Source organism: Myxocyprinus asiaticus, chromosome 40 (genome assembly GCF_019703515.2).
Source record: "Myxocyprinus asiaticus isolate MX2 ecotype Aquarium Trade chromosome 40, UBuf_Myxa_2, whole genome shotgun sequence".
NCBI lineage: Eukaryota > Metazoa > Chordata > Actinopteri > Cypriniformes > Catostomidae > Myxocyprinus > Myxocyprinus asiaticus.
In genome coordinates, this window is record NC_059383.1 from 19,104,349 (window position 1) to 19,127,588 (window position 23,240).

At 39.5% G+C, this 23,240-nt stretch overlaps 1 protein-coding gene across 2 annotated transcripts in view; it reads right to left on the reverse strand.

The window, feature by feature from the left end:
• Positions 1-23,240, reverse strand: part of LOC127430497 (sodium/calcium exchanger 1-like) — a 108,636-nt gene that overhangs the window by 15,920 nt on the left and 69,476 nt on the right. The gene's annotated exons all lie outside the window — the stretch shown is intronic.

Consider the following 23,240-nt stretch of genomic DNA (forward strand, 5'->3'; position numbering starts at 1 on the left):
CATTCTGTAAGTGAAATATTCCTTGCATTAATCCACCAAAACAAACAGGCCATCCAGTATTAGGAACAAATCCTGAAGTGTCTTTTACTGAGAGACGGAGACTACAGTATACAGTATATATAACATATGTGCTGTTTGTCTCTAATATGTAAGAGGGAAAAAACAGCTAAATAATTTAATTGTCATAAGGACTAAAAAAATGTTGTATTAAAAATAATGCAAATCAGGGCTGTATGAAATATTTATGGCCGTTACATTTTTTCAGTTCACTCGTCATTGGAAGGTGTGATGAAATGGCCTGTAATGGAATCTGTCCGTTGCAATCTATGAATGTAAAAATTAACACAAAATGACACAAAACACACAATTATTCAAGACAGAGATGGGTTAATTCAGTATATCTGACTTTGTATATTTAATTTATGCTACCTCAGTGGAAACTCTTGCTAGCAGAAAGCTGCTGTAGAGGGTATGTTTAAGTTCCCATTTTCTTGAGTCCATTAATGTTAACAGAAGTACTAAAACAGGACAGCTGATTCCCTCAGAGAGGCAGAAATACAGAACCACCCTAATTTTTAGTAACTGTTTTTTTGTGCTATAAGGGAGCAGGTTGTAAGCCACGGCTAATCACTTTTTGTCATTATTAGCACACTCTGGTCATGGTTGATAAATACTGACAACAATGCATAAGATCATTTAATTAATTTAAATAATTTAGTAAAAAAGTTGGTAGCCCGTACAGCAACAAGTGGTAGGCACACTAGCGGTAGCCCCACCCACCGCAAAAGCTCATTGGACCAAAATCTCAATAGAGCGCAACAGTGCCTGCCAACGTTTTCACCCATCTATGTTCCAGAGGTATTTTTCCAATTCATTTTTTACATAGGTATTTCATACAATCCCTAAAAATATAATTATCAACCTTGAACCAAACCAATCAGCTCCCAGGTGAATTACAATGCTTCAAACTTTGTTTGAATGTGTTTGAAAATTGGACAAAAATATAAAGGTACAAGACTGTGTACTTTCCGTCTTTAATGAGTGACTGGACAATAATCCCATGAAGCATTGCAAATTGCATAACCAAATTAAAAATTATTTAAAGTTGTTGATGATATAAGTTCATAAACAATTTTTTTTTCATTTCATTGCAAAATATTCAGATATGAATGAATGACAATCAATGTTACACTTATATTGCGTTTTTCTGACACTACACTCAAAGCAGATATATACAGATATATGAGTAGTTTGAGAGTGTTGGGACACAGATTCGATTGCGTCATTCACAATGCATCATAAGTGGGTGGTCGCTACAGTACTCGTTTGGTGTGCTTAGTTTGCCATAATTCTCTGATAGGTGGATAATTTCCCTTCAGGATTATGCGTACTGCGGACTGATGGCTTCAATAGAAGCAAAAATGATAGAATAACAATATCGGAGCCCACCGTAGGTCTGTCTTTAAAGATTTATAAGTTATTGTTAAAAATCTAGTGCAGTGCGTTCCGAGTGCAAAAGATTTGCATATTTTGCATTCAGTGTGGACAGAAATTTTGCCTGCCACTGGAATCTTGTTGCACTACACCTTAGAACAGTGTGAAGAAAAAGGGATGAAAGAGTGGGGAGAACACATTATGCAGGGGAAAACAGAGAAAGAGGTACAGTATAATGACAGAAAGGAAGAGAAGAGACTCAGGTGTATGGGGCAATGATAATTACAGCCCATGAATAATGAAGAGAGAAAGGGACAACTGAAGTTTAAAAAATTAAGTGGGAAATAAATTTGTTGTGCATGCTCAGGTACATCTGCTGTGTAAACACACAAAACAAACATTCTCTATCCTGTTTTGCACTGTAATGCTTCATTACATGTGCACTAATCTTCTCTTTGCCCACCTCTCCTTGCTTTGCTTTGCAGCCTCCATTGGCTAGATGTGTATATAATTAAAGCCATTAAGATTTATTCTTTATTAATTAGACCACCGTGCTTATCACACACGACTGCTGCACATGCATTTACTCCCATCCCCCATCAACCTTGGCCTTTTCTTCCTTTTTACACTCTCTTTTTCCCTCCCTCTATCTGTTTGTGCAGTTCTTCTGACTATATTCCAATGACCGTGTGAATATCTTGACTACACTATGGTGCTTGCCAGTGCTATACAATATGCATTAAAGTATTAAATACAAGGACAAGGAAAAGAAAAATATAAGGTCATATGTAATGATCTGAAATTCAAGCAAGCTTCAGGCATAATCAAGTAAATATTAAGCAACTGTGCTTATTTCATTCTGTAAGTTGAAAAAAAGATAAATAAAAAAAAAAGATTAGATAAAATGGACATTTATAAAACTGATTACTGCTTTCACCCACTCCATCAGATGCCATGTTTATTCTTTCAACCAACCAGTGAACCACAAGTGCAAGATTTTGGGATATCGTAGGCAGTGAAGGTTTTATTCATGCTGGCCTCAAAAACTGACCACATAAAGGCATCTTAGTAGACAAGCTGTGATGCAAACATTGGATTCGGATGTGCCTTGATCCATTCCTATCTCCGTGAACAGCTATGAAGGCAACATTTTTCAGTTTCCAGATGTACAGTAGTCAGTATGTCAGCCCAGGAAAAAAAACTGCACTTATCAAGACAGTTCCTGGAGATTTTTAAATGTGGTCAGGATCCATCACAGACTTCCTCCAAAAATGGTTTGAGTGATTTGATTACAATGGATCTTTGTGATCCTATCACTGAAAGTGTTAATTCCAGGTGCAAAAGTGGCCCTTGTGGGATGAACCTCTGAAGTCTGGTTGTTATGGCCTGATGTTGGAAGGGGCAATCAGGAATCCCAGTGGACACAAACAGGCAAATAAGCACAGATGAGAACAAGGGAATGCTGGAAATGATTAACCATGAGACCAGACGTCCACATTAGTGTCATCTCATTGAAAAAGTAGGCTAACCTGAAACTCTCAGGTAGTAATTTGAGCCATCCCTCACTGAGGTAAACACTAACCACCACAAACAGATGTGCATAAACAAAAAAACTAACAAGAGACCTTAATGAGGTCTGAAATTCACACAGCTGCTCACTATTTAATCCATTCACTGGACACTCACATGCTCAGCCTGGACATATACAAACATTATGAACACATACTTGAATACACACAAACACACCAACCCTCTACGGACACATTGGAGAAAGAATCATCACTGGCTAATAAATAATAAAAAAAAAAAAATATTTAAAAAAATGTTTAGCGACTGACAGACCTGTAGATATTACGCTTTTAGAAAACATTGAATCTTAAATTATGTTTATTTTTCTTACACCATTGGCATTTTCTTCTTGATTTAAAAGAATAGTTCACCCAAAAAGTTAAAAAAATCTTTCATTTTGCCGCTGCCATTGGGAGTTAATACATTATTTGACTTGAGAGTAATAACAATTTAAATTTTGGTTTCTTCATTACACAATGTGATTATATGGCTTGAAGACTTGGAATATAGTGCATGAGATTCTACATTTACTAAGGTTTTATTTTGTTATTTATTTATTGTCCATTTGGGTGCTTGACAGCCCAGAGTCACTATTCACTTTCATTTTATGACAAAAAGCCACAATTTTGAAGTATTTATGTAAGTAAGAAAGTCATGTGAGTTTGGAGCAACATTAGGATGAGACAAAATGTTCATTTTTAGGTGAACTATTTCTTTAAGGAAAAATTTAACAAATTTAATTTAGGTTTGTGCTTACAACATGAATAAAACATTTTGACAATGGACTAATTCATGATATATTTTCTAAAGTCTAAAACATTTTACACAATTTGCTTCTCAAATAAACATATAATTCATGCTGTTTTAAGGATATTTAGATAATTTACTGGAAAAGAAGACAAAAATACTGAGTAAGAAAATAATTTTTGCAGTGCATAATATAGTGCTAGGACGCAGAAGAAAACTATGAGAAATTTAAAAATTCCACGCAGAACGAGAATCTACACTGACATTCTCCTAAGCTATAAAGAAATTCGGCCTGGTGCCAGCAAGTCTGAGTTTTTTCACAACTGCCAAATCTTAACTGTGGGGGAAGCACAGTGAAAATCCTCGGGCTTTGTTGTTAATCAGATAAACCCCCAACTCATCACATGACTGACCAGGGCTGCGTTTCCCAAAAGCATTGCAAGCTTAAGTTGATCGTAGAGGCTATTGGCGCCAAATGGTTTCTACGATCTACTTAGGCTTTGATGCTTTTGGGAAATGCAGCCCAGACCATTTGCTGGGGGACTCTTTTTATGATCGCCATGGAAACCCCTGAAATCACAGAACAAAGGCCTCCATTGTTCTTCAATATAACTAACTCTCTACACTTAAAATTATTATACTAATCATGAGGCATGTTTCTGGCTTACCAGCTCACATGAAGCTTAATTCATGAACATCTGACATAGACTTTGGAATTTTCTTATTTCACTACTATCCAAATATACACAGCCATGTGTAGGATTTTACCAAAAATTGACAAATGCATCTTATGCAGATGATAACCCCGACAATTATGTTTTTCATAACATGTAATGTTTAAAACTAACAAACTACATTTTAGGAAGTTTTATCATGCAATAGAACTGAATTAAAACTAATTTATTAAGAAAGTACAAGTGTTTGGTATGTAATTTATTGTCTCTTAAATTCTAAAATAACGGTGTGAAGTATTTTGGGGTTATTTTCCGTTATAACTCTCTCATGAAATTCATGATTAAAATGTACTTTTTCAAGCAGGAATTTTAAGAGGCCTTCACACAATGGATTGTAAATCACCTTTAAGAAGGGGGAAGATAGTTGACCATGTGACATCATAAAGACACTACTGATTGGATAGAATTCCTTTGGGGGTTGAACAGAACAGAAAGGGTTAAAAGGCCATGCCTGACCACCATCACTCTCTCTTCAACTCTTCTTTCACACACACGTGGCTCTGGAGACATTAAAAGACATTTACGTGCTCAAGCTGAAGCCCCTGAGGAGGCCGCAAGCCCGGTACTCAATTTGGACAGTGCGGTGAAAGAGATTCCTGAATACGAAGAAGGTTGAGATATGGTAAAATTTCTGGAGGGGCTCTTCCCGAGTCTGCTCGACATAACAGGCCATAAGCTGGAAATCGAGCAAACTCACAGAGTTCCGGCTCAGAGATCCGCTGAGGGAGACAGGCCCCGATCAATTCTGGCCAAATTTCTGAGATCATCTGATAAAGATCTCGTGTTACGCAAGGCGAGGAGTAAAGGAAGGCATTCTTGGAAGAACCACAACATTTTCTTGTTCCCAGACTTTGCGAATTCAACAATAGAGATACGTGATCAATTCAAGGAATGCAAGAAACTTTTACATCAACGGAAGGTCGCTTTTGCACCGATGTTCCCGGCCAAATTGAGAATAGATACTAAGGATGGCCGCAAAATATTTACATTGTGACCGGGGACTTAACAAAGCCAACTTCAAGTCAGTAGCACTGAAATACTATCAACACATCAGTTTTAACACATGAGGGGACCGGGTTTTGGAACATTGCTACTCTTCCTTCTGGGATGGCTACAAATCCCTCCCCCGCCCACCATTTGGCAAATCGGACCACTCTTCCATTCTGCTTCTGCCCGCTTACATGCAGAAACTGAAACAAGAAGCACCCGCCCTCAGGACGATCCAGTGGTGGTCGGACCAATCAGATTCTACGCTACAGGACTGTTTTGATCAAGCGGACTGGGAGATGTTCCGGTCCGCCTCTGATGACAACATCGAGGTCTACGCTGATACTGTAACGTGTTTCATCAGGAAGTGCATAGATGTAGTGCCGACCAAAACAATACGGATCTACCTTAACCAGAAACCATGGATTAATAGCGATATTTGTGTGGCACTTAATGCGCGGACCTCCGCTTTTCATTCCTGGAATGCTGAGGAGCATAAACAAACAAGTTATGCCCTCCGCAAAACTATCAGAGCAGCCAAACGGCAGTACAGGGACAAGATTGAAGGACAGTTCAACACCACTGACTCTAGAAGCATGTGGCAGGGAATTAATATCATCACGGACTTCAAAGAGAATAAAAACTCTGCCATGAACACCTCTGTCTCTCTCCCAGATGACCTTAATCGTTTTTATGCTCATTTCGAGGGAAATAACACTGCCCTCACGGAGAGAGCTCTCGCGGCCGAAGCTACAGAGGTCAGTTCACTCTCCGTCTCTGTAGCAGATGTAACCCGATCCTTCCGATGGGTGAATATCCATAAAGCCATGGGTCCAGATGGCATTCCGGGCCACGTCATCAGAGTATGCGCGAACCAACTAGTTGGTGTTTTTAACGGACATTTTCAACCTTTTTCTCTCCTTGTCTGTGGTCCCCACATGTTTTAAAACATCCACCACTGTGCCTGTACCGAAGCAATCCAAAATCACTTGCTTAAATGACTGGCGTCCTGTTGCTCTGACCCCCATCATCAGCAAATGCTTTGAGAGACTAATCAGAGATTACATCTGCTCTGTGCTGCCTGCCTCACTGGACTTACTGCAGTTTGCATACTGCAACAACCGCTCCACTGATGATGCCATTGCATCTACACTACACATTGCTCTCTCCCACCTGGAAAAAAAGGAACACATATGTGAGAATGCTGTTTGTAGACTACAGCTCAGCATTCAACACCATAGTGCCCTCCTAGCTTGATGTGAAACTCCGGGCTCTGGGCTTAAACAGCTCACTATGCAGCTGGATCCTGGACTTCCTGTCAAGCAGACACCAGGTGGTTAGAATGGGCAGCAACATCTCCTCATCATTGACCCTCAACACTGGAGCCCCACAGGGCTGTGTTCTCAGCCCACTCCTGTATTCCCTGTACACACATGACTGTGTGGCAACACACAGCTCCAATGCCATCATTAAGTTTGCTTATGATATGACGGTGGTAGGTCTGATCACTGACAATGATGAAACAGCCTACAGAGAGGAGGTTCACACTCTGACATGCTGGTGTCAGGAGCACAACCTCTCCCTCAACATCAGTAAGACCAAGGAGCTTGTGGTGGACCTCAGGAGAAAAGACAGAGAACACAGCCTCATCACCATCAATGGAGCACTGGTGGAGAGAGTCAGCAGCTTCAAGTTCCTCGATGTCCACATCACTGAGGAACTCACATGGCCCGTCCACACTGAGGCTGTTGTGAAGAAGGCTCACCAGCACCTCTTCTTCCTGAGACGGCTGAGGAAGTTTGGAATGAACCACCACATCCTCACACGGTTCTACACCAGCACTGTAGAGAGCATCCTGACTGGCTGCATCACTGCCTAGTATGGCAACAGCACCGCCCTCAACAGCAAAGCTCTGCAAAGGGTGGTGCGAACTGCCAGACACATCATCGGAGGTGAGCTTCCCTCCAGGACATCTATACCAGGCGGTGTGTGAAAAAATCTCGGAGGATCATCAGAGACTCCAGCCACCAGAGCCATGGGCTGCTCTCACTGCTACCATCAGGCAGGTGGTATCGCAGCATCAGGACCCGCACCAGCCGACTTCATGACAGCTTCTTCCCCCAAGCAATCAGACTTTTGAACTCTTGATCGCTCACAATACATATATCAGCACTGCACTTTATTAGCCTCAGACAGGACCCACATTTTATACTTCACTTAATAACACACTGGCAACTGACTATCAACCGACAGCTGAATGTCAACACAACACTTCATATTTATTTCCTGATTAAATGGTGGGGGGTGAGGGTGGGGGGGGTACAGTGTATTTTTATTGTATACAGTCTATATTTGTGTATTTGTATAGTCTATATATTGTATATTGTGTTGTGTAAGAAGATGTGTAAACTGTGTTATGTGTAAATCAGATGTTTATTGTAATTGTCATAATGCTATGTTGCATGGAACTGCACCCAAGAGTTTCACCCATTATTGCACTTGTGTATATGGTTGAGTGACAATAAAGGGGTTTGATTTGATTTGATTTGACATGCCCACAGCAAGCAATGTCCTTCATAAAGTCAATGGAGTGAGTAGGTCATTGTGTGATACTTTCTATGCAGCCGAGTGGGCCTGACTCACTGAACATTCACTTGACCGTCCGAGGAAGCTGAGCGCTTTCTGTGTTTCTTTTTGTGCTGGTTCCGCCTAGCAGCTGGAGTTTGTTTTGTGGGATAGCACTCCTTCGGGACAGTTTGTGGATGAATCGGCACATTCTTTGTGCTTACGCCTCCTGTTGGTTGGAGATTGTTCTGTGGAATATTTCTTGCAAAACATTGGAGTGATCAGGACATCTGTTGCACTCATGTAACAGCCAAGTGGGCCTGACTCACTGAACATTCACTTGACTGTCCGTGGAAACTGGGTGCCTTTTTTGTTTCTTTTTGTGCTGGTTCTGCCTAGTGGCTGGAGTTTGTTTTGTGGAGGAACACACCTTCGGAACAGTTTTGTGGATGAAGCTACACGTTCTTTGTGCTTATGCCTCCTATTGGCTATAGTTTGTTTTATAGATTATTTTCTGTTGTGTAATTCTGTCTCACAAAATTTGTATAGCAACACTGGATTTGAGAAATCGGACAGCAAAGTTGTCTCGGGGGCTCTCATAGGACTGTTTGAGTTTAGAGGATGGACGCCGGTTGGCGCTATTGTGCGTGGGGTTAATGCGCACATTTGTCTTTTTTCTGTGTTTTTTGTTCGGGGGGAAGTTTGGGGTTTGATTGGAATGTGGTTGTTATAATTTTATTTTTGACACACAATCTAATTTTTCTAATATGTCAAAATGTAAAATGTTAATATGAGCGGATTGTCTCTCTCCACATGGAAAGTGAATGGGTTGGGGCACCCCATAGAAAGAAGGAAGGTTATTTCTTTTCTTAAACATAAGAAATATGATATAGTGTTTCTTCAAAAAACACATCTTTCCCCGCAGGAAGCTGAAAAATTTGGGAAGATATGGGGTGGACATGTTTTCTTTGGTGCTGGCTCAAGTAAGAGCAGGGGAGTCATTACATTGACAAGTAAACATCTACAGTTCAAAAGTCTCAAACAGGTTAAAGATAAATTAGGAAAAGTCATTATTGTTTTAGCAGAAATTCAGGAGCAAAGGTTGATTTTGGCTAATATATACGCACCTAATGCTGATAATCAGGGCTTTTTTACAGATCTTGAAGGGATGCTGCAAGCCACTGGCACCCCTCATGATATAATATTAGAAGGAGACTTTAATCTTTTGATGGAGTCCTTGATCATAGTGAAGCAAAAGTGTGTAAGCCCCCTAGAGCAACACTGATGCTTCACAGGATGTGTAAAAATCTTGGCCTTAAAGATATTTGGAGACTTTTGAACCCATCTGGTAGGGACTATACATTTTTTCATCAGTCCATAAGATTTATTCTAGAATATATATATATATATTTTATCCTAGTCCCTCATTTCATCTGTTGTTGATTGTTCAATTGGAAACATTTTAGTCTCAGATCACACCCTGGTAAGTTTAGGGGTGTTGTCACATACGGAGAAAAAGAAATCATATAGTTGGCCCTTTAATGTATCCCTTTTGCAAAATCCTGAAATCCAACAAATGCTAAAGTCTGAAATCAATGTCTATATGGAGACCAACTGGTCCTCAGTATCCTCTGTGGGCATGGCTTGGGAGGCACTTAAGGCGGTTCTTAGGGGTCGGATCATACAGTATGCCTCATTCACCAAAACATCCAAAGCATGAGAACTCGTGCAGTTGGAAGGGAATATTAAAAGTGCAGAGGCAGAGCTGAAGTGCCGAATGTCGTTGGATGGCCTCAGAGAATTGACCCGATTGAAATACAGATATAATACTATTTTGTCGCAGAAAATGGAGTTTTGGCTTTTCAGGGAAAGACAGTCATATTTTTGACATACATTAAGGCCTTGGCTACAAGTTATGACATCTCTTTTACATATAGATCAGGTGGGGTTTATTCGGGGCCGCAGCTCTTCTGATAACATCAGGCATCTCATCAATATCATGTGGTCAGTGGCGAATGATCAGACTCCGGTCGCTGCCATCTCACTTGATGCTGAAAAGGCATTTGATATGGTAGAATGGGATTATCTTTTTTGGAAATATACGGGTTCGGGAATACTTTTATTGGATGGATTAAGTTACTTTATAGACACCCAGAAGCGGCGGTACAAACAAATGGATTAATTTCAGATTATTTTACTCTGGACAGGGGCACCCGGCAGGGTTGCCCTCTTTCCCCCTTATTGTTCTGTCTTGCCCTGGAACCATTAGCAGCTGCGATAAGAAAGGAAGATGATTTTCCAGGGGTGGTGGCAGGAGGTATGGTGCATAAGATTTTGATTTACGCAGATGATATTTTATTTTTCATCTCCGACCCCACAAGATCTATGCCTTGCCTCCACAGAATTATTAATTCCTTTTCTAAGTTCACAGGATACAGAGTCAGTTGGTCTAAATCCGAAGCTTTGGCTCTGACAGCATACTGCCCGGCAACGGCTTTTCAGCCGGGTGCTTTCCAGTGACCCACACAGGGCATTAAATATTTGGGCATTCTATTTCAAGCAAATTTGTGTGATTTAGTTAGAGTTAATTTTGACCCCTTAATAATGTTTTTGAGCGATGTGGGCAGGTGGGCTTCATTAAATGTATCTATGATTGGGAAGGTTAATATTATTAAAATGAATTTTGTATTCCAAAATTCAATTACCTGCTACAGTCTCTCCCTGTAGATGTCCCCCTCTCTTATTTCAAGTATTTTGATAGCATAGAAAAGTCCTTCATTTGGAATGGTAAGCGTCCCACATTACATTTCAATAAGTTACATAGGCCGAATTACAAAGGTGGGCTAGGCCTACCCAAGATTTTGTTTTATTATTATGCATTTGGTCTCAGACATGGTTGCTTCCACCTGACAGAGCCCCTCCCTGGTTTTGTATTGAACAGGAAGTTCTTGCCCCTATTTTGCCATTGCAAAGCCTTTCTATTAAATTAACCGGAGAAGTTAAGTCACTCCCCGTTATCTCGCATTTGCACATGGTATGGACAAAAGTGTCCAGAGTGTTTAATTCGGACATTTATTTAAATGTTGCCTTGAGCATATGGCTGAACCCAAAATTACTTATTATTAAGTCCCCTTTCTGCTGGTCAGAGTGGATTGTGAGGGAGGTTAATAAGCTCAGTGACCTATATGAGAGTGGAGTTTTGAGATCTTTTGAAAATATGGTTCAACATTTCAGGATTCCCAGATCTCAGTTTTTTAGGTATTTACAGCTGCACCACCTGGTCTGTTCTATTTTTGGGAGTAGCATACACCCCTCTAAAGCGGCAGATACTCTAGAAGTGGTGTTTACTGCTTTTGGAAAAGGTCATGAGGCATCAGTGTATTAGTCCCTGCTAATTCAGAGTCTGGGGGAAGGAGCTTCAACTTCTCTCAAGAGATTATGGGAGAAAGATTTAAACTTGGTATTGGAGGAGTGTGGGCTAGGATTCTAAAAAACGTCAAGTCTACATCTAGAGATTCAAGGGTGTGTCTGATGCAATTTAAGATTTTGCATATATTCTATTGGACCCCCTCTAGATTGTATAGGCTTGGTCTTAAAGACAAACCCACCTGCTGGCGATGCCAATCAGAAGACGGGACACAACCCATGTTTTTTGGGGATGTGTTAAGATCCAAGAATTTTGGTTGAGAGTTCAGAGATTTATGTGTGACGTATTGGACACTCAATTTTCTTTTTGCCCCAGACTCTGCATCTTAGGTGATGGGGCGGTCATTAATTTTGGGGATAGTCACTTAAAAAGTTGGGTCTTAACCGGAGTTATGGTTGGCAGACAAATTATCCTTAGGGAGTGGCTGGGGCACCCTCGATTCGGGAGTGGTGCGGGGAGATGGGTGGGGTGGTAGCATTTGAGGTGGTGATTTTTAGAAGGCTGGGAAAATGGGATTTGTTTGGATATTTGTGGGGTGGATATTTGGCAAGGTCTAAAGGTCTAAAGTTGTCATGGGGGAAATTCACAGGCACACACACACACACACACACACACACACACACACACACATGCACAGTGTCAACTCAATAATAAGCGAGTACATTAACAGTGTTTGCAATAAAAATATTCCCTCTTTGCACTGGGCTCTCTCAAGCTGAAGAGGGTTTTCATAGAGCGAATGTGGGCTGCAGAGATGACAGAGGGAGTGCAGGAGGCGGAACGTTAAAAGCTCTGTTCTAAATGAGTCATTAAAACCACCTTCAACTCTGTGGCACAGGTAAGGTTCTCATGCATTCACACAGTAAGGCAAGCACATGAGGCAGGTGTACACACCGCATTGTGTAGGACACCGAATACACAAAATTATGGGGTTGGCATGGCAACAGATAGCTAGAGTGCAAGGATTGATAAAAGTATAGGCCTTAGGCAAGGGAAAGAAAGAGATGGAGTGAGAGAGGTGAAGGAGGAGAGTTAGTGAGATGTTGAAAAATTAAAAAGGGGGCTCTTAGAAAGCAAAATTTAAAAACAGACATAGAAAGGTGAGGATGACAAAACAGTGTCTGGTTTTCTTAAATGAAAGACTTTATTACATTAATGCATGCAGTTTCGGAAAGTTACAGACGCAAGGGTAAATCTAACCCTAACCAAACATCAAAGACAGCAATGTAAACACAAACATGAAAGATCAATCTGATTTCCTTTCGTTCTCTCTTGTAGAAATCCTCACTCACTTGCAAACATCCCTGAGACACCTCTGTTCTCTATCACAAATTCATGAGATTAAGGGTTAGGAAAGCGATAGAGAGACAAACAAAATTCTCTTATCATGCATTTAGATCAACTCCCTATTCATGCCTCATGTGGTGCTCAAGTGTCAACATTTTGCCATGTAGCGATTGAGAGGCTGACAATATTAAGAGAAAATGAGAAGGAGATTAAAAGACAAATGGAGAGACGGACAAATTAAAAAAATTGGAGAAGACTAAATACCCTGTAGGGGAAGCTGTTTTTGCTGTGGGTCAGTTAAAGAGATAGCAGACAGCTGTACTGAACACATGCTGAGTGTAACCAGATTGCTGTTTAGCTTCAGGCTGAACTCTACTGCAATACACACCCATAACATCATCAATCTACACACACACACAGAAATCCAAGCTAGTCCAGGCTGGTTAGTTTTGATCTATGTAATTTTTGTTACTTTACAAAATGTTAATATGTTCTCTCCATAGTTGCCTGTGATCACCATCAGAGCAGATCTGTCTAGCTGATAAGAGTCACTTAAAATAAGAAAGCCCTACAAGACGTATATCCAAAATAGTCTGTAGTCTGAGTAAGTAGCATATCTGCCACTGGAACTTCTTTTCTTTGTGTACGGAAATGACATAAACAAGCAAGAACGAATGATGGGAGCCTGAAATTTCCTGCCAAATCAAACCTGACAGGTAATCATAGTGACTCGGGGTAAGGCTAAAATGCGGTTTTGAACACAGATTTTTATGTATTGGTCATATTTTAATTTCTAACAAAAAAATATATACAGTATATATTATATATACTGTACACCGATCAGCCACAACATTAAAATCACCTGCCTAATAATGTGTAGGTCCCCCTTGTGCCGTCAAAACAGCACCAACCCGCATCTCAGAATAGCATTCTGAGATTATATTCTTCTCACCACAATTGTACAGAGCGGTTATATGAGTTAGCGTAGACTTTGTCAGTTCGAACCAGTCTGACCATTCTCTGTTGACTTCTCTCATCAACAAGGCATCTCCGTCCGCAGGACTGCCCCTCACCATTTTTTGTTTTTGGCACCATTCTGAGTAAATTCTAGAGACCAGGAGATCAGCAGTTACAGAAATACTCAAACCAGCCCGTTTGGCACCAACAATCATCCATGTGATTATCTAATCAGCCAATAATGTGGCAGCAGTGCATAAAATCAAGCAGATACAGGTCAGGAGCTTCAGATAATGGTCACATCAACCATCAGAATGGGGAAAAAATTTGATCTCAGTGATTTGGATCATGGCATGATTGTTGGTGCCAGATGGGCTGGTTTGAATATTTCTGTAACTGCTGATCTCCTGGGATTTTCACGCACAACAGTCTCAAGAATTTACTCGGAATGGTGCCAATAACAAAAAAACATTGTTATTAAAAAATTTTATTGATTCCAATCATAAGACAAACAAACACAACATAAAATACGGAATCAATTATATACATTAAACCCGTCCCCCCGAACACCCCCCACCTGACACAAACACGCACTACAGTGGTCACCAACAATTAGAACATGAAAAAAAAGTATACATTCAAAAAACAAAGAATGCACATACACATCTAAACTAGAAATCCCTCTCCACTGTCTCTCCCCGAGAACCCTCCAAAAAAGCCAAATATCCACCCCACTTCCTATCAAACAAATCCCATTTTCCCAACCTTCTAAAAATCACCTCCTCAAATGCTGCCACCCCGCCCATTTCCCCGCACCACTCCTGAAACAAGGGTGCCCCAGCCGACTTCCACCCCCTGAGGATAATTTGTCTGCCGATCATAACTCCGGCTGGGACACAACTTTTTAAATGACAATCCCCAATATTAATGACTGCCCCATCTCCTAAGATACAGAGTCTGGGGCTAAATGAAAATTGAGTGTCCAATACGTCACACATAAAGCTCTGAACTCTCAACCAAAATTCTTGGATCTTAACACATCCCCAAAAAACATGGGTTATGTCCCCGTCTTCTGATTGGCATCACCAGCAGGTGGGTGTGTCTTTAAGACCAAGCCTATATAATCTAGCTCCATCACCCAGATTCTGAATTAACAGGGAGTAATATACTGATGCCTCATGACCTTTTCCAAAAGCAGTAATCACCACTTCCAGAGTATCTGCCATTTTAGGGGGGGTGTATGCTACTCCCAAAAATAGTACAGAGCAGGTGGCGCAGTTGTAAATACCTAAAGAACTGAGATCTGAGAATCCTAAAATGTTGAACCATATTTTCAAAGGATCTCAACACTCCTCTCTCATATGGTTCATCAAGCATTTTAACCTCCCTCACAATCCACTCTGACCAGCAGAAAGGGGTCTTATTAATACATAATTTTGGGTTCAGCCATATGCTCGAGGCAACATTTAAATAAATGTCCGGATTAAACACTCTGGACACTTTTGTCCATACCGCGTGCAAATGCGAGATATCGGGGTGTAACTTAACTTCTCTGGTTAGTTTAATAGAAAGGCTTTGCAATGGCAAAAGAGGGGCAAGAACTTCCTGTTCAATACAAAACCAGCAAGGGGTTCTCTCAGGTGGAAGCGACCAATGAGCCAAATGTCTGAGACCGAATGCATAATAATAAAACAAAATCTTGGGTAGGCCTAGCCCACCTTTGTCAATCAGCCTATGTCACTTATTGAAATGTAATGTGGGACGCTTACCATTCCAAATGAAGGACTTCGCTTTGCTATCAAATTGCTTGAAATAAGAGAGGGGGACATATACAGGGAGAGATTGTAGCAGGTAATTGAATTTTGGAATACAATTCATTTTAATAACATTAACCTTCCCAATCATAGATAAATGTAATGAAGCCCACATGCCAACATTGCTGGAAAAACTATTTCTTAAGGGGTAAAAATTAACTCTAACTAAATCACACAAATTTGCTGTGAATAAAATGCCCAAATACTTAATGCCCTGTTTGGGCCACTGGAAGGCTCCCGCCAGAAAAGCTGTTACTGGGCAGTACACTGTCAGAGCCAAAGCTTTGGATTTAGACCAACTGACTCTGTATCATGAGAACTTAGAAAAGGAATGAATAATTCTGTGGAGGCAAGGCACAGATCTAGTGGGGTCGTAGTCGAATAATAAAATATCATCTGCGTAAAGCTTATGCACCATACCTCCAGCCACCACCCCTGGAAAATCATCTTCCTTTCTTATCGCAGCTGCTAATGGTTCCAGGGCAAGACAGAACAATATTGGGAAAGAGGGCAACCCTGTCGGGTGCCCCTATCCAGATTAAAATAATCTGAAATTAATCCATTTGTTTGTACAGCCGCTAACGGGTGTCTATAAAGTAACATAATCCATCCAATAAAAGTATTCCCGAACCCGTATATTTCCAAAATCTTAAAAAGATAATCCTATTCTACCATATCAAACACCTTTTTGGCATCAAGTGAGATGGCAGCGACCGGAGTCTGATCATTCACCACCGACCACATAATATTGATGAAATGCCTAATGTTATCAGAAGAGCTGTGGCCCCATATTTATATGTATATGTGATGTCATAACTTTACTTAATCGGTTAGCCAAACATTTTGACAGTATATTTACATCTATCTGGATCAGGGAAATTGGATGGTAACACTTGCACTCGCTTGGATCTTTGTCCATTTTAAGAATCAGACTGATCTGGGTTGTGTCATGGTTGGCGGAAGCTTTCCATTCATTAATGATTCCATATAAACTTCTAACATGTGGAGCCAGTTCTGTAGCATAAGATCTAAAAAATTCAGCAGCAAAACCGTCTGACCCCAGAGACTTGCCTGTAGGCAAGGCCTTAATAACCTCGCCAAGCTGCTCCAAGGTTATCTCAGAATCAAGATCATTTTTTTGCTCAGTCGTCAGTTTAGGGAGTTCTAATGGTTCCACAAAATGAAAAAAACATCATCAGTAGACGAAGACGAGGAGCTATAGAGATCAAGATAGAATTATTTTAATATCAATGGCCAAGGTAAAAATTTCACCACCAGCAGATTTCACTGAGGGAATGGTAGAAAAAGACTCTCTCTGCTTTATATATCTAGCCAAATGCTTCCCTGCTTTGTCCCCCGACTCAAAATTGCCCTGAATATCCAAAACTCCACCTTCTGTGACAAAATAGTATTATATCTGTATTTCAATTGGGTCAATTCTCTGAGGCCATCAGACGACATTCGGCACTTCAGCTCTGCCTCGGCACTTTTAATATTCCCTTCCAACTCCACGAGTTCTCATGCTTTGCCCCTGAATTTCTGCTAAAACAACAATGACTCTTCCTAATTTATCTTTAATCTGTTTGAGACATTTGAATTGTAGATGTTTACTTATCAGTGTAATGACTCCCCTGCTCTTACTTGAGCTAGCACTAAAGAAAACATGTCCACCCCATATCTTCCCAAATTTTCAGCTTCCTGCGGGAAGAGATGCGTTTCTTGAAGGAACACTACATCATATTTCTTACCTTTAAGAAGAGAAATAACCATCCTTCTTTTTATGGGGTACCCCAACCCATTCACATTCCACGTGGAGAGAGACAATCCACTCATACTAACATTTGACATTTTGACATATTAGAAAACATAGATTGCGTGTCAAAAATAAAATTATAAAGACCACATTCCACATTAGTGCAACAATCAAACTCCGAGCCTCCTCCCGAACCCAAAAAAAAAAAGAAAAAGAAAAACGTGCGCATTAACACCATATATATATATATATATATATATATAAATTTAAAAAAGGGCCATTCAATTTCTTTGGACAGTTAAACGAATGTTCAGTGAGCCGGCCCATTCAACTGCTACATGAGTGCAACTGATGACCCAATCACTCCAATTTCCCGCAAGAAATACTCCGCAAAACAAACTCCAGCCAATAGGAGGCATAAGCACATAGAACGTGCAGATTCATCCACAACACTGTCCCGAAGGAATGCTGCTACACAAAACAAACTCCAGCTGCTAGGCGGAACCAGCACACAAAGAAACAAAAAAGGCGCTCAGCATCCTTGGACGGTCAAGTGAATGTCAGGAGTCAGGCCCACTTGGCTGCAACGTGAGTACCACAAAATGGCTTACTCACTCCATTGACTTTATGAAGGACAATGCTTGCTGTGGACATGTAAATGTTTTACGGCCATCCTTAGCATCTATTTTCAATTTGGCTGGGAACATCAGAGCAAAAGCAACCTTCCGTTGATGTTAGAGTTTCTTGCATTGTGCCTATACATTCAAAAACTCATCCAGCTTCAGCCACTGGGGGCAGTGGTTCGAATTTCGGTAAGCACAGACTGATTTCAGCTGAAAAAGTTTCGACCTACTGTTGCCGAATTTACAGTCAGATCAGTCTGGTATTGACACAGGAATCACAGTCACAGGGAACAATGTTTCAACTCAATGTATCTGTCACTTGTTGATTATTGTGCATGGCCAACAGAAAACAAGATGTTTGCTGCTTGTCAGACCTAATGTGGGTTTAAATGCCGCATCTCAAAAACGAACCAAGCTGCATCAGACTCAGAGCTTTTAAATGCACAAAAAACAAGTCAAATTTTAATTTTAATTTAATTTAATAACATTTTTCATTAAAGCTTTTCATTTACGTTGCGTTATTTCATGCTTTTAAATCAATTGTTCTCATCTTTTAATATACAATATTAACCCTGGTGATCATAAATACACTGCTTTCCTGTGTTTATTATTGTTATTTACCACACATAGCCCAATAAACTCATTCCTCACCAGTGTTGTATCAGCGAGAGCCTCTCAGATAGTGTGCCAGACAGTAATGAAAGATGAAAAATGATGTGATTTCACTAAGAAAACACTTTCAGCAAATGTCTGTCAGCACCTTACAAAGACACTGGTGTGTCATGGCTTCTGGTTTGATAAAAACATGACTGATCTGAAAAGACTCTTGAGAAATTCAGTCTCTGTCTCAGATTCCCCCCTCACACTCCTCCTCTGCATCACACTTCAGTGTCTTTGATGTACGCCTTAATGAAGCGCAGCTGGGTAGCCAGTGCTCCAGATGCTAGCTATTATACATTAGCATGCTTATCTCCTTTCCTATCCATATCTCTAGGAAACGTTCACTTTCACACTGCTGATGTGAGCATGTCTCGCTGGTCTCATGAGATTAACAGTTAGAGAGAATCAAAGAGAAGAAGGCATGTTTTCTCTTTCCTCATACCATGTCTTTTCCTTTATAGTTTTCCATCACGTCACAGGTCTGATTAGGGCATCCTCATTTTTTCATTAACTATTGACCATATTTAGCCCTGATGTTCATCTTTACAGCATTAACATTGCTTGTTGGTCTTGATTTTGTTTTGAGAAGTCAAGCCTTGCTTTAATGAATATAAGTGACTGGTAAAGCTAAGTTTATTATGTCTGGATTCAGTGCCGGGCATGATTGGTTACTGTTTGGAAAAATAGTTAAGGCAGCTAGGTACAGCATTGTCAGCTCTGATGAACTGTATTTGCAGAATAGACATGGGGGCAAAGAAACAGTTGTCTTGCCGGAGCAAAACATCACTGTGATTGCACTCAAGGGGAGCTTTTCCTTGGGGGAGAGGAATTTGAGATAATCGAATCCTTTTTAGATTGCTAGTACACTGTGTTAAACAGTTGCCATAGTTACTTCTTTCATGCACTATGAGTATTGCGTACCACGAGTATGTACTGCCTTTGACAAAAAGCTTACTTCTCAAGCACCAATAATTCTTTAGGTATGCAGGTAGTAAGTAGGAGTAGGAGAAAGGAGAAGTAAAAATACTTTCCAGACATGGACATGGGCATTGTCTTGTGACAGATATATAATATGTACTATCAACAAATACAAAAATTGTATTTCTCTGTAGTATAATAGTACTGTATAATGTAGTATAATTTAATCATGAGGAACAACTTTCTTGGTACCTACTTCCAGTTGAAAAGAGTCGCCTGACTCGTAGCTGTCCTATGTTGTTTAAAATCCAGCGTTTTGAATGTGAACACTTCTCAGCTTCTGTGGCATTATAGGATAGTAAAGTCCACTAGTTGCATACTTCAGAATCTCTGAGGATATAGTAGGTCATCCTGTTTCATTAATTCGGAGGATTCAGAAACCCTACTCATCTGACTCATCATTTTAAAGCCTTACTTATTTTGACTACTTTTGGCCGCACATATTTGTATCAAATATAATGATTTTATTTACATATTATTTTCATTATATGTGTCTGTGCATTTTTGCTATATATTTTAGTCATTATGTAAAAAATGCATTATGGTGGGGGGATGCGAGTTTCTCTATTTCTGTTTGTATCCTGCAGCCTCCCCTTAGTATATTAACAGGTTAAAGTCCTTGAGGGTCCCAAGGTAAGGTCCATTAGGGCCAGAAACAAATCTTATTGGTCAAAATCAATATCAACAATACCTTTCTTTTTTCCCCTTCAGTCATGTTACACAGTCACCTAACACCACCTACTCATATTGGCAGCCTGTCAGGCAAAAGATGGAAGCAAACATGGGGCAAAGATATGACAAGATTCAGTGGACTTACAGAGTATGTTGATAACAATTTTTCACATGCCAAAAAGGAGAATACTAACATCCTTGAAATTATATTTGCTAAAAAAACATAGAAATATGGTTGGAGTAGAACAGATCCCTTGTCATCTTTCGCTTTTGAAGTCGCATAGAGAAAGTTTGAGTATGTATTGTATAATAATATCACATGCTTATTAAAAACTGAGAGAGGTTACAGAGGGAAAAGAAGAGAGATAAAGACAGACAGAGAGTGTTTGGCTTCAGGAATCAGCTCAGTTACAGACACAAGACTCATAATTACAAGAGGGGGTGTGTGTGTGTGTGTGTGAGAGAGAGAGAGAGAGAGAGAGAGAGAGAGAGAGAGAGAGAGAGAGAGATCATAGGTATGATAAGATGAAGAATGTAATTAATTTGAGCAAAGTTCTCTCTCTGGCTTTGGAAACATATACCTCTGTATTCCCTAATTGTTTTAACTTAAACCATGTGGGCTAGAGCCAGACAGGGCATAGAAGGACCATGAAGAAAATGTAAGGAAGGGAGAGATAGGTGCAAGTGTTAATGGAGATCCATCTGTCATCCTTTAACCCCCATCTTCCCTGGTATTACAGAAATAATGAGGCCTCATTACATATCTTCCAACGATTCTATAAGACACAGAAAAAGGGGGACAGCTATGTTAATAATCACATAAAGGAAGCTCAGTTTGCACCAAGTCATAACACCACAGAATTGCATTTTATCGGGTGATTGTATGCAAATATCCGCAGCAAGTTAGCAAAAGATTTATTCCATTTTGGCTTCAGTATGAAGCTCCTTTAATCTCTTCCTTTCTCATCTTCTCATCAAAATGTTTTTGCACCATACAGTGTTATGAAAAAATGGGAGCTGTAAAGTTCATGCCGACAGGCTTAAAAGAACCTATGATGAAATAAAGATGATCTGCCTTAAAATGGAACGATCTATATTTCACTCAGAATAATGAATTACACTGGAATAAGTGTGTGAGTGCAGTGTGAGAGTGTAGTATTTTGGCACTGCAGAGTAGGCTACAAGAACATATTTGTTTTTCCAAAACAATTGGTAATGGGTTTGATTTCCAGGGAACACACATACTGATAATCAGGGTTGGGGAGTAACGAAATACATGTAACGGGATTATGTATTTAAAATCCAAAATATAAGTAACTGTATTCCACTACAGTTACAATTTAAATCATTGGTATTTAGAATACAGTTACATTCAAAAAGTATTTTGATTACTGAAGAGATTACATTGCATTTTATTGTCATTTGTTTCATTTAATATTTAGTCCTTTCAGATGGAAAACATTTATACATATAAATGATGCAATCCAAAGTGCATTTGAACAGCGGTGAAACACTTTCTTATGATGTGTTACATTCATACGAGCAGACAGAGAAGTAAGTTTGGAGCAGAAGAAATAGAAATAAACCTTGTGTAAATTGTCAGCTTTACGCTAATCTAAAATGCTATTTCTAGCCATTGTACATGCACATTACCAGGCACGATCATATTTTTATATCAAGAAAATTTACGTTGGATTATAATTAATTTTTTCTAGTAAGACCTTTGATATTAGAGCAAAAATCATATTCTTGATAACAATTTTTGTATTGTTTTCCTGAAAAAATATCTAAAAATCCTTAAAACAAGATTAATTAGATTTATCTTGTTTTAGAAACAACACTGCATAAGATATTTAGGTTTTTCAGAGAATGTATTTTTAACATGTGTATTTTGTCTTACTGTACTGGCAGAGTTTTTATAGTCAAAACAAGTGAAAAAATCTACCAGTGCTGAAGAAGTAATCCAAAGTATTTAGAATACATCACTGACCTTGAGTAATCTAACAGAATACTTTACAAATTACATTTTACAGCATGTATTCTGTAATCTGTAGTGGAATACATTTCAAAAGTAACCCTCCCAACCCTGCTGATAATAAACAGTATGTACTTTGAGTGGATTTGTATAAAATTGTCTGCAAGAAGCATATGTAAAAATGTCAAAGTAAAGGTGTTGTAAGCCACTGAAAAAGACAACTACCCATCCCTTAAATTACTAGACTGATCACACTGTGAATTCAGAAACAGAAGGTCAAAAGTTCTGCTGCTGAAATCGGTCTGTGCTTACCGAAATTCGAACCACTACCCCCATTGGCCAAAGCTGGAAATGTTGTTGAACAGTTTATGGGTGAAATGTCCACATGGTCCAAAAGTGAGGTGTGTTTTTAGTAGTAAATTGTGTAATACAATCAACTGGAATGCATATTTTATTAATCATTTGCCCTAAACCAAACCTCGTTCCTAAAGATATCCGTCAGTGAAGTAAAAATTAAATTTTAGAGAGAAAATGTAACCTTCTAATCACACTCACTTATTTACGTGAACGCAATTACTTCCTGGATCCCATGGGACAAGAACCGGCATCAATAATGCTAGAGGGAAAGGTGATCACAGTTGAAATAATGCAAAAAATGTCTGATGGTGTAAGGCGCTTGTCAGTAATTCGGCAGTATGGGGTTTATTTCAGAGTATGTGAACTTTCGGAAGCGGCATGTCTATTTCCCATTAGATCATGTTGTCTATGCAACCCGACTTCAGTCATAACTAAATTTTTACAAAATGAGTCGTAACTGTGTTTTTGCCTTTGCTGGGCTAAACATGTTTTATATATAGTATAACACATCAGTACCCAACATAAATATAGCTTACATAGTTGTATGCATCTTAATTAAATGTTCCCAGAATCTAAATCCAATGTAAATTTAAAAATATTTTGAATGGAATATCGTAATGTGTTTATTTGTCTATTTGTTTTTGTTTGCTAGTGTTTCATAGCTGCAATTTGGCTCCCAACTAAGATCTGAGAGGCATTAA